The sequence below is a fragment of the Leptosomus discolor genome, chromosome 19 (genome assembly GCF_034619465.1).
Source record: "Leptosomus discolor isolate bLepDis1 chromosome 19, bLepDis1.hap2, whole genome shotgun sequence".
Lineage (NCBI taxonomy): Eukaryota > Metazoa > Chordata > Aves > Leptosomiformes > Leptosomidae > Leptosomus > Leptosomus discolor.
Window position 1 is genome coordinate 11,107,408 of NC_141409.1, and position 13,788 is coordinate 11,121,195.

Here is a 13,788-nt window from a genome sequence, read left to right on the forward strand (position 1 = left end):
GCCCGGCATTTCTGGCGGGACCTGGCACCCGGGCAGGAGCTTTCTCCAAGCTGATTGTGGGGAAGCGGATGTGTAAAGCGTTGGGACTCTTTGAAGGACCAACCGACCCACCGCAGCGATGGCCGATTCACTCCAGGCTCCCAGGGAACAATAACCAAGAGAAATGAATAAGACTCCAGCTCCCTTTTAAAAACTATTCCATAAAAGAAATGTGAATGGGCAAGGCTCTGTTTTCCGGCCAGATTTCCCCTCTGCCTGTTGAACGTGGCCTGAGCTGAGAGCAGGCGGGGAGACGTTCCCACCCACCCCAAATTCCCAAATAGGAAGTCCTCGGCGGAGGAACCTGAAGGCATTTCCAATCCCAACCTGTTGAATGGCAGTTTCCCTTGACAATGCGTGTTGCTTTTTGCAAATCCGCCTGGGTGCCGTTACTCTGCCCAGTAGCTGGGTACCTCCCGCCCCCTTTTCCAAGCTGAGCCCCCCAACCCTTTGGTGCAAATAAATCAGCAAATCAATCAGGCACATGAGCAATTTAATGGACAAAGGCTGGGTCCCTTTGTGAGACACTAATGAATGCACGCCACTTTTTTTTTGCACAGAAGCCCTTACCAACGCTTGACGCTCTAAATCTTGTTTTCTTTCATTCAAAGAGCGACAGCTGGGATTCGGTCGAAATTCGGCAGCTATTGTTAAGGGAGGCAGATTAATGCTGTGTGACTAATCATGTATGGCTTCCCAGAATGCCCAACCCTCCACCCCCTCCCCAACCTTACACCCCTCCTTTTCCTTGTGGTCATTCTTCCCTTTTTTTCTTAAGTCTCTGCAACTCCTGATTTACATTTCATGTGCAGATGGTGATGGAATCTAATTAGATCTGATGTGTGCGAGCTCTATTTGGAAGAGAAGCCTCCAAAGTAGGCTTGGGTGGCTTTTTTCTTTTTTTTTTTAAGAGAAAAAGTTAACTTTAAAGAACAACTTCGTTGCTGGCTGTGAATAACTGCCTCCCTCTTGGCTGCAGGCACCGGGACGGCTTCGCAAGTGTGTGCGAGTTATTTTTGCAGGAAGCCAAGGTGCGTGCTCTCAGTGTGTTAAGGCGCTTGTCCCGTGCAGGGTGCGCTCCGTGGGTGATGGGGGCAGATAGGAGAGGTACCGCCAGACTGGAGGAGGTGCAACTTTCCGAGGTATCTGATAGCAGCTTGCAAAATCCTGGTTTTTCACTTGTTTGAATATCTCTTTACGAGGAGTTTTGCTTCCAAGCTTCTTAAACAAAGCAGAGCCAAGAACACAGATACCAGACGCAGAAAAGCTTGGCACTGCCCTTTGGCGCCTGCGTGAAATGCACCATTTTGGCTGCTGGCCACATCTCCGCTCGGCCTGGCACTTAACAAAGTTTGGCCATAAAGCCCCATTGTGCTGCCCCCACAAATCCAATTAGAAAGTGGAGTGAAATAAATAGCGTACGAGGGAGACGCTACTCCAGTGGACGAGCGTCCCGGCGTTTGTGGCGGGAGGGAGCTCGTTGGGTTACGTGAAGACGACTCTGATAACTCCAAAACCGAGTTATCAGCCCTCTTACAGAAAGGGAATTGGCTGGTGTGAGACGAGGAACTTTCTCTGCCTTTATTGTTTTACAATGACAGTTTGTAAAACTCCAGGTGCCTTATCTTGCTTGTCCCTTTGCCAGGCAGTCCGGGGCACTCGGGGCTTTAATTGAATGGAGAGGACTGAGCATTTGATCGGCTGGAGGGCTCGCGACAGAAGCGGCCTAATTAAGCCGCCTTTGGAGCTGCTTTCCATCTTGGCAGGGGTAGCCGGGTCTTTCAGTGCTGGGAGAGCAGCAGCAGCGTTCCGTGCGGCTTGCAGGGACCCCAGCTGAAGGCGCGGGGTGTTTCTGTCCCACGGATGGCGCTTGCACCAGATCTGGAGCTTTAAAAGGTCCGGTCTGCAGCCGGGGGGCTGCTGCGGTGTTTGCCATGTGGTTTCACGGCGCTGGGGAGCTGTGGCTTTCCAGAAAGGGCACTTGCTTTTCACTAAGGCATTTTCCCAGGCAAAATGAGGTTTTCCAAAAGGTCATTTTGACTTCTAGCGATAGCTCCTAATTAGACTGCTGGATAACTGTAGTTTTGACTGGCATCCCTGCAAATGAGTAGGGCTGATTTTAGATTGCTGTGCCATGTGACGTGTGTTCCCAGGACCTCCCTTGCTCCGCTAGTTAAAAGCAGATGGCATGAAAGAGGGCTGAGTTTCCAACCCCGCTCCACCAGCCTTTCACCATTGAAGTCAGAGGAGCTGCGTCTGGGTTGTCGTACTCTTGCCCAGAGAAGCAAAGGAGACGGCAAAGGAAAAGAATAAGTTAAATTAATCACTAGGCTTGCGCTGAAAAGGGGGAAAAGTCGGTTTGCTAAAGTACTTCCTCTGTTTATGAATCAGCGCGGCGTTGTAGTTCAGCCGGGGCGAGGGCTCCTGAGCTGGTGCCCGTTGCCACCACCAGCTTCCACGGGCAGAGGGCCAGAAATGTTGGAAGAAACATTCAGAGGGGGACCGTAGCGGGAAGAGATGATTATTTTAGCTCAAAACTCTTTGAGGAGACAACCAGGAAGACAGAGGAGTGATCTGAGCCCTGTGGCTCTCTGTGCCCTTCAAGTTATTCAACTGCTCAGTCATTGTTATCTCATTGTAAAGGGCGGAAGTTTCCTTCTGGTTTGGTTTTTCTCATGTGCTTTAACCCAACGTTATTTCCATGAAATAATAACAAAGAAAAAAAGTGCAGTCTCCGTGCTGGAGAGGAAGAGGGTGGAGTGTTGAACAATCAACCAGAGGAAGCTCTTAAAGAAGTAGACGAGCGGTGATTCAGCCATGTTGAGAACTCTTGATGGCTCTTTCGAGTTTGATCTCATTCTCGGAAAGAACAAGGTGGAAACGGGTAAGAGGGCAGATTAAAATACAAAAACGTCACCTGTTGCAGATTCCAGTGGAAGAGAAACGTAGCTGCGGAGCCCAGCTGGTGAGGTCACTGGGACGGCAGCAGGATTTTTTAGCTCACTCTCCTCTCCGCAAGGCGTCTTGATGGTTATCAGCTGTCTCAGGTGGTCCCACTGACTCCTCCTGACTTGCCTTAGGATTTTATTTGTTAGGCTGAGGTTTTTTGCTTGATTTTTCTCATGGCTTGGATATTTGTAATGGCCAGAGGGTTGTATTGCATTTGGGCAGGGGCCAGCGTGAGTCACGTTCAAGAGGAGATATCTCAGTAGCTCCCTCAGCAATACCCGGAGCACGGGGATGAGCAGGAGAGATGGGGTGATGCCAGCTGAGATGAATTTGCTCAGGGGCTCCCCAGGATGCGGAGGGGATGAGGTATTCACAGTGGCCATCATCACCTGAGATCAGAGGGGCTGTTCCCCGCCAGGTAGTTGTAGCTGTTAAATGGGTGGTGCGGTGCCCGGGGCTCTGCTCCATCGACAGCTTCTGTAGGTCACTCACTTTGTCGTACAGGGTGTGTTTTATTCCACCAGAATTTCTTCCATCTCAACCACCTGACTTGTTGTCTTCCTACCTGCTGGGAGCCACGACACGTCCATTTGTTCCAGCTGATGCTGCACGCCCTGGTCTCACCTCCAAGGCTGTTATGGTTTATTGTATGTAGCTCGAGGGAGACACGTATAAGTCATTGCAAGACCAAGCTATTCACCAATTAAGGGCTTGGATAACATAATCAGGAGGCAGTTAGCAAGTTTTAAAATAACATTGTTTGGAAATTAACCTGCTCTTTCCAGGCCTGGAGGTGTGGTGACCCTCGTTTTGCTCGTGTTGGTAGGTGTCCCAAATGGTAACGGCATGTGTACATGAGTGGAATGTGAAATTTATAGAGCATCAGCATGTTTAACGAGAGAGTAGCCTCGGGGTGCAGTTACTGAGAGCTGGTAAGCTCTGGATCCGGATGGAGACTTCTCCATGGTTAACGCGCTGACAAACTCCAGGTGAAGGGTTTAGACCACGTATTGGGGCTGTGAAGAGCCTCTGGGATACAGCTTAAACCACCTTGGGAAAGCAGACTTGCAGTGCCGTCTTGGTTGAGTCCTGCCTCTATCCCAGGGGCCAAAAAGGTGGTCGGGGTCCGCCTGCTCTGCTCGGAGCTGCAGGTGCGTGGCTTTGTGTCCAGCCATCCCTGAGGACTGCTTGGCTCCTGCTGCCCCACCTGGGATGGGGCATCACCGTGGGGTACGTGGGCTGCTCACTTACCCCTCCCCAAACTGGTCTTGGGCTGATCTCCTGCAGCTTTTCGCTTTGGGGCCCAGGGTTAGAAAGACCATCAGGCTGGAGAGGTGATGGTTTGGGGTGCTTCCAGATGCTTTCCGAATGGTGTTTTCATCTCATTACCTGCCCTCGGCACATGGCGCTGAGCCCCAGTGCCTGGAAGGATGGTGCTCCAGCCACCCAGCCTGGCGGCTGTGCCAAAATCCCACAAGTCCCTGATGCTGCCTTGCTGCGTGGTGCCCTCATGAGCCCAGATTTGCCGCAGGAGGAGGCATGCCAGCTTTCCCAGTCCATCTGTCCATGGAAGGGCTCCGTCCTGCGGTGGCAGGTTCCTTGGGGTTGGCCTCAGCAGGTATCAGCAGCGCTGAGTCGGTGTTCCTGCCATCCCCCAGAGGACTGCTGGCCATGGGCGTTGTGTTGGGTGCTCACCAGCCCAGGACCGCGCTCGTGCTTTGGTCTGGGGCAAAACTGCAGCTACTCACATCGATGAAAGAACTGGAATGAGCAGTAGAAATGCTGCTCTGGTGTTGAGGGGGACGTTGCAGTTTTGCTTCACGGGTAACATGGAGGCATCCAGGAGCAGGAGCAGAGACGTGTGAGGGTCAGGGCCCTGCTTTGGCACTGCTGGCATCAGCAGGGTCTGCGCAGAGCTGGGGCTCTGAAGGGCTGAGGAAGCCCCAGTTTGGACTTCATAGCACAACTCTCGTTGCACATCTCTTGCATGGGATGTTGGGAAGTCTTTGCAGCGTCCTGCTCGGTCTTAGTGGCACCAGACCATGGCAGCGCCCATCTGCGTGCTTGGAGAGCCCCCGGACAGTTGGAGATGCCCATCTGGGGCCACCCCAGTCTTTACGTTGACACCTGACTCTTGCTGGTAGAGCAGCTCAGTGCTGCTTCCCCCTGGCCGTCTGACCGAGGTGTGATGGCGCCTGTTCAGACCTGCACACCCTTGTCTGGACTCTTCCCTCCTCGGTGCATGGCAGCACCCGGACCTGTTGCAGTGCCTCTGTCTACAGCTCTAGCGTGCGTCTGGCGGGTCAGATCCCCTCCTTGCATCTCCCCGTGTTGGCAAGTACCCCGTGGGCCGGGGTCTGCGCTATAGGCCGGTGTTGGGGTTTCTACATGCATCAGGTGAGGTCTGCCTAGTGCCTCAGTTTCCCTCCGTGTCCTGTTGCTTATCTGAACATCGAAACCTGTCTTGCTGCAAGGTGGAGCAGCACAACCTGCCAGGCGCATCCTGGCTCATGGAGGTGAATTAGGTGATGGAGGTGCCCGATCGCGCTTGGTGCGAGAAGTGCAGGATGAGGACCACGACTAAAGCCCATGGGAGGGGCTGGGTACAGGGCGGGGAGACCTTTGGCTGGGCCATGTGGGGAGCTCTGCCCCAGAATAGACTAGAATAGAGTATTTTCAGTTGGAAGGGACCTACAATGATCATTTAGCCCAACTGACGGGGCAGCACCCTGCCCCGCGCACAGCGGGGTTCGTGCTGTGCTCGCGACTGGTGGTGTCCCACATCTCTGCAAAGGGCTGTTGGGAGCGCGACGTGAGCGGTGCGCGCTCTGGGTGTGCTTCCCTCGCACAGCCGTGATTCATGTCTACTTTAAGCTTTCACCCGTCACGTCCTCCCTTCCCCCACGGCAGCCTGGAGTTAATATTGGAAAAGTCAGTTAAACAGTTAATGTTTAGGCCCTGGTTATTAGGCTTTTGCACATTTCCAGCGAAGGGAGCGGAGTTGCATTTTAATGGCAAACTTTCACGCTCAGTCAAGTTGCAAAAATTTATTTGCGCAGAAGTCATTTTCTTTTAACAAGTTTTCACCCTAATTCCCTTCCCCAAAATCTGAATTTAATGGTATTTATATGGGAAATGGATTTATTAAGTTTTAATGATGCTATAATGTTGTAATAGAGGGGACATGCTGCAGGCAGGTGGCCTCGTGGTGGTGGGCTGGGAGGGCTGGGTGCCGGGAGCGGCACCGACGGCCGCCACCGGGCTGGGAAGCCTGTTGCTTTGGGCTTGATCTAAAGTCGGTGTAGCTGAGGGTGGCGGCACCAGGCTTTGCTTGGACCTGTGCAGGATCAGTCCCAGGCTCTTGCAAGGGCCGGGGCTGCGGGGCTGAGCCTTGCCTCCTGCTGCTGATTCCTCCTCGTTCTCCTCCATGGCTCCTGGCACGACGTGCCACCACCTGTGTCCGCGACTGTCCCCAAGAGGAGCAACCAAAGGAGGGTCTTCGCTTCGTCAGCTGCTCTGTCCCATGTCCCCTTGCTGAGAGAGCCACCAGCAGCAGAGTGATGGGGACTCCAAGGACCTTACCCCCCCCACCACCAGCATCGCAGCCTGGGGAGGGGGTGTGAGTGTTTCTGAGCGTGCAGTGGTTTATTTTAAGGTGGAAATTACCTGATGTTGATGAGCAGAGGTGGAGGAGAGCACATCCCCAGCGCTCCCGCCCCGCCGGCGCGGTGTTGCGCAGGGGGATCAGAAAAAGACCCTCCCAAAGGCACTCCCGGCCCGTTAACCCCTGGAATAGCTCCTCTGGGACAGATGGAGGAATGTGGCCATGGACAGCAAGATGTGCAGTGCCACCCGATGCCCGTTGTCGGCCGAAGCCCCGCGCCCCAGCTTCGGGGCGGGCTGGGCGAGTGACCCCATGGAGGGGGTGGCCTGGGAGAAGGATGGGGGGGGGGCTCTCCCTGGCCCCCAGCCCCTATTAAAATGTTAGACACAGACCTCCAAGTCAAAAGGCAGGGCGACAGACGGCCCTTTCACAGGGCCTGCTGCTCCCCACAAAAGGGGGGTTTCCAGGGGAGGGGGGCAGGAATGCAGGCTGCGACCGGAGGGCAGAGCCGCCACCATTGTCCCCGCTCCCTCGGCGAGGGCGTCATGTTGACACAGGGATTTCTGCTGGCAAAAGGTGTCGGAGGCAGAGTCTTCCCTCTCTCCCTCGCCGTTTCCTTGGTTAAACTCGGCAGCAACAGAAATCCTGGGATACAGATCCCGGGAGCAGATACCCATCTGCTCGGAAGCGCTTACGTCCCTTGGGCCATGGTTTCCACGGGAGTGAGGTTTTTTGTTGGTAATAACTATTTTCAGGAGCTTTGTTTTGCTGTTGGTTTCTCTCTGCAGCTTCGTGGCTGTGAGGTTGGGGGGAGCTGGATCCATCACTTGTCCGGCCGTTGCTATCTTTGCCCACTCACCATCTCACCGAAACAGCCCCGGCACGAATTGCTCCGGCTTTCCGTAGGGTTCATGCTGCAGGGGCACCCGTGTGCTCTGCAAAACCCCCCTCTCCTCCTGTTTATAAATATCGGAGCTAAATATAGCTTGTTTAAACTCTTGGTGGCTGTTCAGATCCTAATCTCAGGTTTTATGTTCAGGATTAGAAGAGTGGGATGGTGGGGTCACGCGTGTCCCGGGTGGGAGTTTTCCATATTTGGCTCTCGAGCAGCGCAGTGTTTAGCCAAAGCTTGGTTTGAGGGGGGAAAAGGGAAAAAAAATAAGAGAGTTCATCATTGCTTAATGAGATGATGACACCGGCGCTGCGTGCATGCTGGAGCTCCCAGGAGCAAGGCAGCGTGAATTCTCCCTGCACAGGCAGCAAGTGTGGGCAGCGCTGTGTTCAGAGCGGGTGAAAATGGGCATTTGCTCCAAAAAGGGGTGGGGAAGGCAGAGTGACCTTGGGCACCAGCAGTGCTGGGCTGGCAGGTGGCCTGGGGAGGTGGAAATTCCTCATCTGCCCCAAATTTCAACTCTTCCTTCTGCTGGTTGAAAGAATAAAACCTTTTTAAAGGGAAAATGTTTACAAATGAAAAATCAGAGCAGGGGGGCAGTTGCAGCGGGGGCTCTCCAGTGCCACAGCTGCTGGGCAGCACGATGGAGGAAGGGAAGAGCTGGTGTTTAATGGTGTCTAACAGGCGCACCAGTCACCGGGGTGGGCATTTGCTTGAGGACCTGCCCCTGCCCCAGGACCATTTGCTCACCTCAGCCCCGGCTGTGTTGCCTGGGGATCCCCCACTGGAAGCTGATGCTTCACGGTTGTACCATAAACGGGCTCCTCCAAGAGAAGGAGCAGGGACTGGGATGAGCTGGGAGAGCAGAGCCCAGCGCAGGACAGCCCGCTCCCACAAACAATGGGGCTGTGCAGATTTACACCGGCAGAGAATATAAAAAAACATCAGCTGGGGAAAAAAAGTATTTCATAGCAGCCATTGTTGAGGGTGGGAATGAGGCAAGTTTTGTCTTGGTCTCTTCCTTCAACAACTTTCATGTTTGTTGTGAATGAAGCTCCATTGAAAGGCAGCTCCTTCCCAGGTAGCCAGTTACCACCCGGTGAATAGCCTGGCCATTTTGCTTACTAATGGAATTATATTGTTTTTCATTACAATGGGAACTTTGATTTTCCCAAACTGTCCTGACTAATGTCTGCTTAAGAAACAAAGCTGGGGGTTTTTTTTCCCTCTTCCCTTCACGCTGGTAGGAGGAGCAGGGCTCTAGTTTTTCCCCACTCCTGTCCATGACTATATCCAGCTTTGGGAATTCCTTTAGTTTCTCTCCAGATGAAAGTCTGGGTCTTAAAATCTCAATTAGATGGCTTGGGCTAGGTCAAAAATGAAATGGAACAAAAAAAAAACCCAACACACACATCAAAGACTTTGGGTTGCAGTTTGCTTTTTTTAATTAAACAGGACTGGAGATCTGCTCTTGCTTTATTAACCTGATGTCACTCGAAGTAACCTGCTGCTTTGCCAACCACCCTCCCTGTGTGAAACTCTGTTTTTTTCCCAGGCTGGTGTCCCAGAGTGTTTAATAAAGCAGGGCCTGGATGGGACTTCATAAAAAAACCCACCGTTTTGGTCTAGTGCTGGTTTTTGGTGCTGGGAGCCACGTCGCGGCTGCCGGAGGTGTTTGTGGGGCCCTGCCGGCGCCGGGGGAGCGTGGCAGGGTCGGGGTGCCCCGCTTGGGCAAGGGGGAGCTGGGCAGCTGTGCCTTGGCTCTCCTGGGAGCCGTGGCGAAGCCTTTGGTTTCTTAACGGACGCGTGTGCCAGAAACCACAGAGCGAAGCTGCAGGTGAGGTGCGGTGAGCCCGGCTGTGCCTGCTGCTGGGAGGGGGCTTGAGCATCCCCCCCCCCAGCCCCTGGCTGCCAGGGCAGGAGGGAGCATCCACAGCATCCTTCTGGCGGCTCCAGGGGTGCCGTGCCACGCCGAGCAGGGTGGCAATGCCAGGGCAGGAGGTGGGACCAGAGCGCAGGGTGCTGAGCTCTGCTTTCCCAGCGGGACCGTTTTCCCGGCCTGCCTGTCTTCCCCTGGCTCCGGAGTGTGCTCCCACGCTCGGTGGGGTGTTTCCGAGGAGGGCTGAGGCCGCTGGGAAGCCATCCCGTAGAGAGTCGTACGCACCTGTGGTCCCCAGCGATGCTCCATGCAGGAACACAGGAGGCAGTGGAGTAAGAGTGAATGGAGTAAGATGGAGTGGGAGGATGGAGTAAGAAGCAGATCTCTTCTATCAGAAACGTATCCCTGAGCACCAGCCCTTTCTCTGGTCAGTTTGGAGCTGGGAGAGATCAGGGTCCCCCGGGCTGGCACAGAGCAAACGTGTCTTATGAGGAAGGGTGTAACTTCAGGAGAAAGCTGGGGTGTTGCTTCCGGGCTGCGCCAGGCGGGAAGCCACTGGGGCAACTGGAAAAGTGACTCTTGTGCGTGGATGCCTGATGGAAAGCAAGCTTAATGCCCCGGGTCTGCAGCTGCTGGGGTTGCGTGGGGGAAGGCAGTTGTGGTTCCCGTTCGTAAGCCCGAGGATGACGGTTACCCCGAGAGGTGTGAGGACGATGGGGTAGGGTCGTGTCACCGCTCTGCGGGTGGGAGCAGCGTGCGGTGGCTGGGGTCCTGTGTGCAGCTAAGGGGGACTCTCCTGCTGGTTATTTCTCCCTCCCTCAGCTGTTGCCAGCAAACACGTGAAATCTGAGTGTCCTGCTCACGTTTGGCCACTTGCTTCGCTCCGTGGGGCCCGGACCGTGCTGGCACAGGCATCCGCTCGGTTATGCTGGCGCAGAGGGTTCCGCGGGTGCGATGGTCCCTCAGTGGGGACCCGCTGCACCACGCAAGGTCACGGTTGTGGTTCCTGAACCGGCCCTGTGCTGGGGTGGCTCTGCTGGGGACTCGCGGGTGGCTCTGCTGGGATGGCTGCTCTGGGACACGGGTACCGCGGAGCAGAGAGCAGCATCGCCCACAGCCTAACCTGCACAGGGGGATGGGCGTTGGGGTGGGAGCTGCTCCCCGCTGGCACGGGAGACCCGGTACCTGGGATTGCTGCTGCCCCAGCGGCAGTGGGGACTCTCCTGGCCCCATTAGTCTCAAGTACCCCCAAAACGGGGCTTGAGTAAAGACCTGAGCCTCCCCTCCTCGTCTTTCCCACGGTGCTCGTAGCTTGGGGAAAACAACGGCGGCCGTTTATGCTTCCAGCAGATGAGGGTGAGGAAGAGGTTATGTGATAGCAGAGCAGATAAGAGGCAGCCTGGACGTGGAGCCAGGGGCTGGGATGGGGCTCCCCACCAGCCCCCCATCCCCTCCCGCAGCGTGGGGCTGCCCCTTGGACCTGCCCCATGGGACGGGGACAGGGGACAGACCCTGCGTGTCCGGTGGTTGTGCTACAGCTTACACCTGGCTTTCATTTTGCTTGTTGGTTTATTTTGTGCTTTTTAAGCCTGAAGTGGGTTTTACCTCCAGCCCTGCCGGGGTCTCACTCCTTGGGAGGACGCCCTGGGGCCAGGCAGGACAGCAGTGGGTGGTGTGAGCGTGGCCGTTCTCAGCTGCGGGGTGATGCAGGCTGAGCCCCCTGCACCCAGGGCATCACCCACGCGCCCAGCACCTCTGAAACACCCCCTGGGCAGCGCAGGGCTGAGACATCCCGAATTTGAACAAAGGCAGACCCCCGTGCCGCCATGCGGGAGCCGTGCCGGGGCGGGGTGGGCTGCGGGAGCGCCTGGGTGTCATCTGTGCCGGCCGTGGCAGATGGCAGCTTAGCGCAGAAAGGAAAACATTAGTCTTGGGTCAGAGGTCGCAGAAACATCTGCCTCGGGATGCTTTCAGTGCCCGCATTGCTGCGGAGGGACAAAACCTGTTGCTGGTGGGTTGGAGGAAAAGCTTTGCCGGCTGCAAGCGGGGAGGGAGCGAACAAAGGGCCGGCGGCGTGCGCGAAGCTGCGCCCGCAGAGGGCCGAGAAGGGCACCCCAACTCTGCCTGTGGGGCAAAGGGGGTGCTGGAAGTCGCAGCGCCCGGGCAAGCCAAGCGTAGCGCGAAGCTGAGGCAGCGGCGTGGCAGCAGGCGGCAGAGCTTGTTGGCTCTCCGGTTATTTCCGTGGCTCGTTCGTGCTTTCGATTATCCGATCTGCCGAGCTCTTCTGGAGCCTCGCTGAAATAGCTGCAGCGTTGGGCCGTTGTCTGCAGCTCCTTGAGGATGTGCAGCAGACACAACAAATGCACGTGCCCACGCTGAGCAGATCCAGATTTGGCCTGGGCTCGGCGCTGGGAGCAGGGTGGGAATTTGGGGCCGCTGTTCCCATTCCCAGGCCGTCCCCGGGGACTCGCTGTCTGACCTTGGACAAGGCCTTCTCCATCACCCTTCACATCGCCCGTGAATCGTGCCAGAGATTTATGGGGCCGGGAGCGCGGTGCATTATTAATTGCGCCTCCCCCCTCGCAGCAGTTTGCGCTCTGGGTGCTCGCTCGGGGCTGGTGCGGAGGGCGAAGACGCGTCGCAGCCCGGTGCTGTGGGAATCCAGCCCCCAGCCTCTGCCTGACCCCCCAAAACAAAAAGCCACCGGGATAGATGGCAGCCCTAGATGCTCGGGGGTGTGTGTGTGTGTGTAAATCAGCGTGTTCACACCTGCAAGGAGCACATGCAGCATCCTCATCCGCAGGGATGGGGACCAGCTGCTGCATCGCTGTCCCCTGTCCTGCCTGGTGCTTCGGTGGCAGCCCCAGTCCCTTGGTTTGGTCGCGTGGAAAATATCCTAGAAGAGAAGAGTTGTGAGATTGTCCGTCCTGCCTTGCTCCTTGGGCCGGCGCGGTGCTGCATCATGCGTGGGAGCAAGGCTTGGCCATCACCGGGGTCGGGACGCTGTCACCCTCTGTCACCGTCTAAAATGGCGGGGTGGGTTGCAGCTGGAGCACTTGGTGCCTCTTCAGCAGGTTCATGAGTCAACGGAAACGTTTCTCAGCTGCGTGCTCAGGGGAGGGACACCGATATTTTTAGCCGTTCCTGCCTGGGTTGGGAACGGGGTGTGCGTCACGCGTGGGGCTGGGACCGTGGCCGTGCTGGCCGCTCCAAGGATTTCATGGAGGCTTCTCAGGACTGTGGGGAGCTTGGCTGCCTTTCACTGCCTCGAAGCTGGTTTCTAGTGTCCCTTCTGAGCTGTTTTGATGCCGGAGCACCCGCCCTGTCCTCTGCCAACACATCTATCTATAATTAAAGCATAGCTTTAATGTCTCTTACGCTAATTTCCATAAGCTGCTTGGGGTTTGGTTTGGGTAGCCCTCGCTTGGGAAATGCCAAAGGAAAAACCACAGGGTGATCTTCACCTGGCTGAGCCCGCGGGGGTGGCACATTCTCCATGTCTGCTCACCTGGGAGCCCCGACGCCACCACCCGTCGGTATGTTTTTACAGAAAATAAAGGTCAGCTCCCTGGGCTGAGCTTTAAGAGAGGTTTTCAGCCCCTGGAGAAGTAGGTGGACGCATGATGAGGTTGCAGCATGGCTTGGAGCTGAACCTGGCTCTGCTGAATCCAGCCTTTCCAGACCTGGGAGAGCTGAAAAATAACCACGTCTTGGGCTGGCTTTATTCTTCACCTGGTTTTTGATGTCTTGCTTTGCATGCAAGGCTTGGCTCCAGGCTTTCCTCTGCAGCCAGGACTCTCTAAAGCCATTGCAGTTTAAATGCAGCTTTTAAATGCAGCTCCAGAGTCTCTGGCTGTGAGTGAGCTCCAGGACCTGTGCAGGGGGGAAACAGCGAAATTCATCCCATGGCTTTGGTCCGCAGCCGCGCTCTTCCCTGCCTTGGCTTGGACTTGCTGTTGCAAACAAGGGCAGGGGTAGCATCATTTCTGTGCAGAAGCATCTAAAGGTGATGCAGGAGCAGTGTGGAAGCTGCTGGGTGCAAGGCTGCCCGTGGGCATGTCCTGGGTGCTGCTGTGGGTGAACAGAGAAGCGTCCGGTGTCCTCGTTCCGTGCCCTCGCTGAGCAGCACGATCGCGGTCGGGGCAGTGGTAGCGCTGCTGTCAGAGAGACCTTTTGCTCTGAAACCTTGAAAAGAAACTGAGATGACTTAGAAACCGTGGGAGGAGGTTGAGAGGGCTCCCCGAGCTGGGAGGTGGTGCGGGGTGTGCAGTGGGCACGCGAGGGCTGTCCCCGTCCCTGTCACCACCGTGACTCAGGAGCCGCCAGGCATCCACCGTGGGTCTGTGCTGCACAGCCCCGCTCTGCACGGTGCAAACTCCTCCGGGGGTTATAGTAGTGATACTGGGTTTTAAGGGTGCCCGTGTT

The 13,788-nt window shown here is 55.9% G+C and overlaps 1 protein-coding gene across 1 annotated transcript in view; it reads left to right on the plus strand.

The window, feature by feature from the left end:
- Positions 1–13,788, plus strand: part of NOTCH1 (notch receptor 1) — a 42,519-nt gene that overhangs the window by 2,474 nt on the left and 26,257 nt on the right. The gene's annotated exons all lie outside the window — the stretch shown is intronic.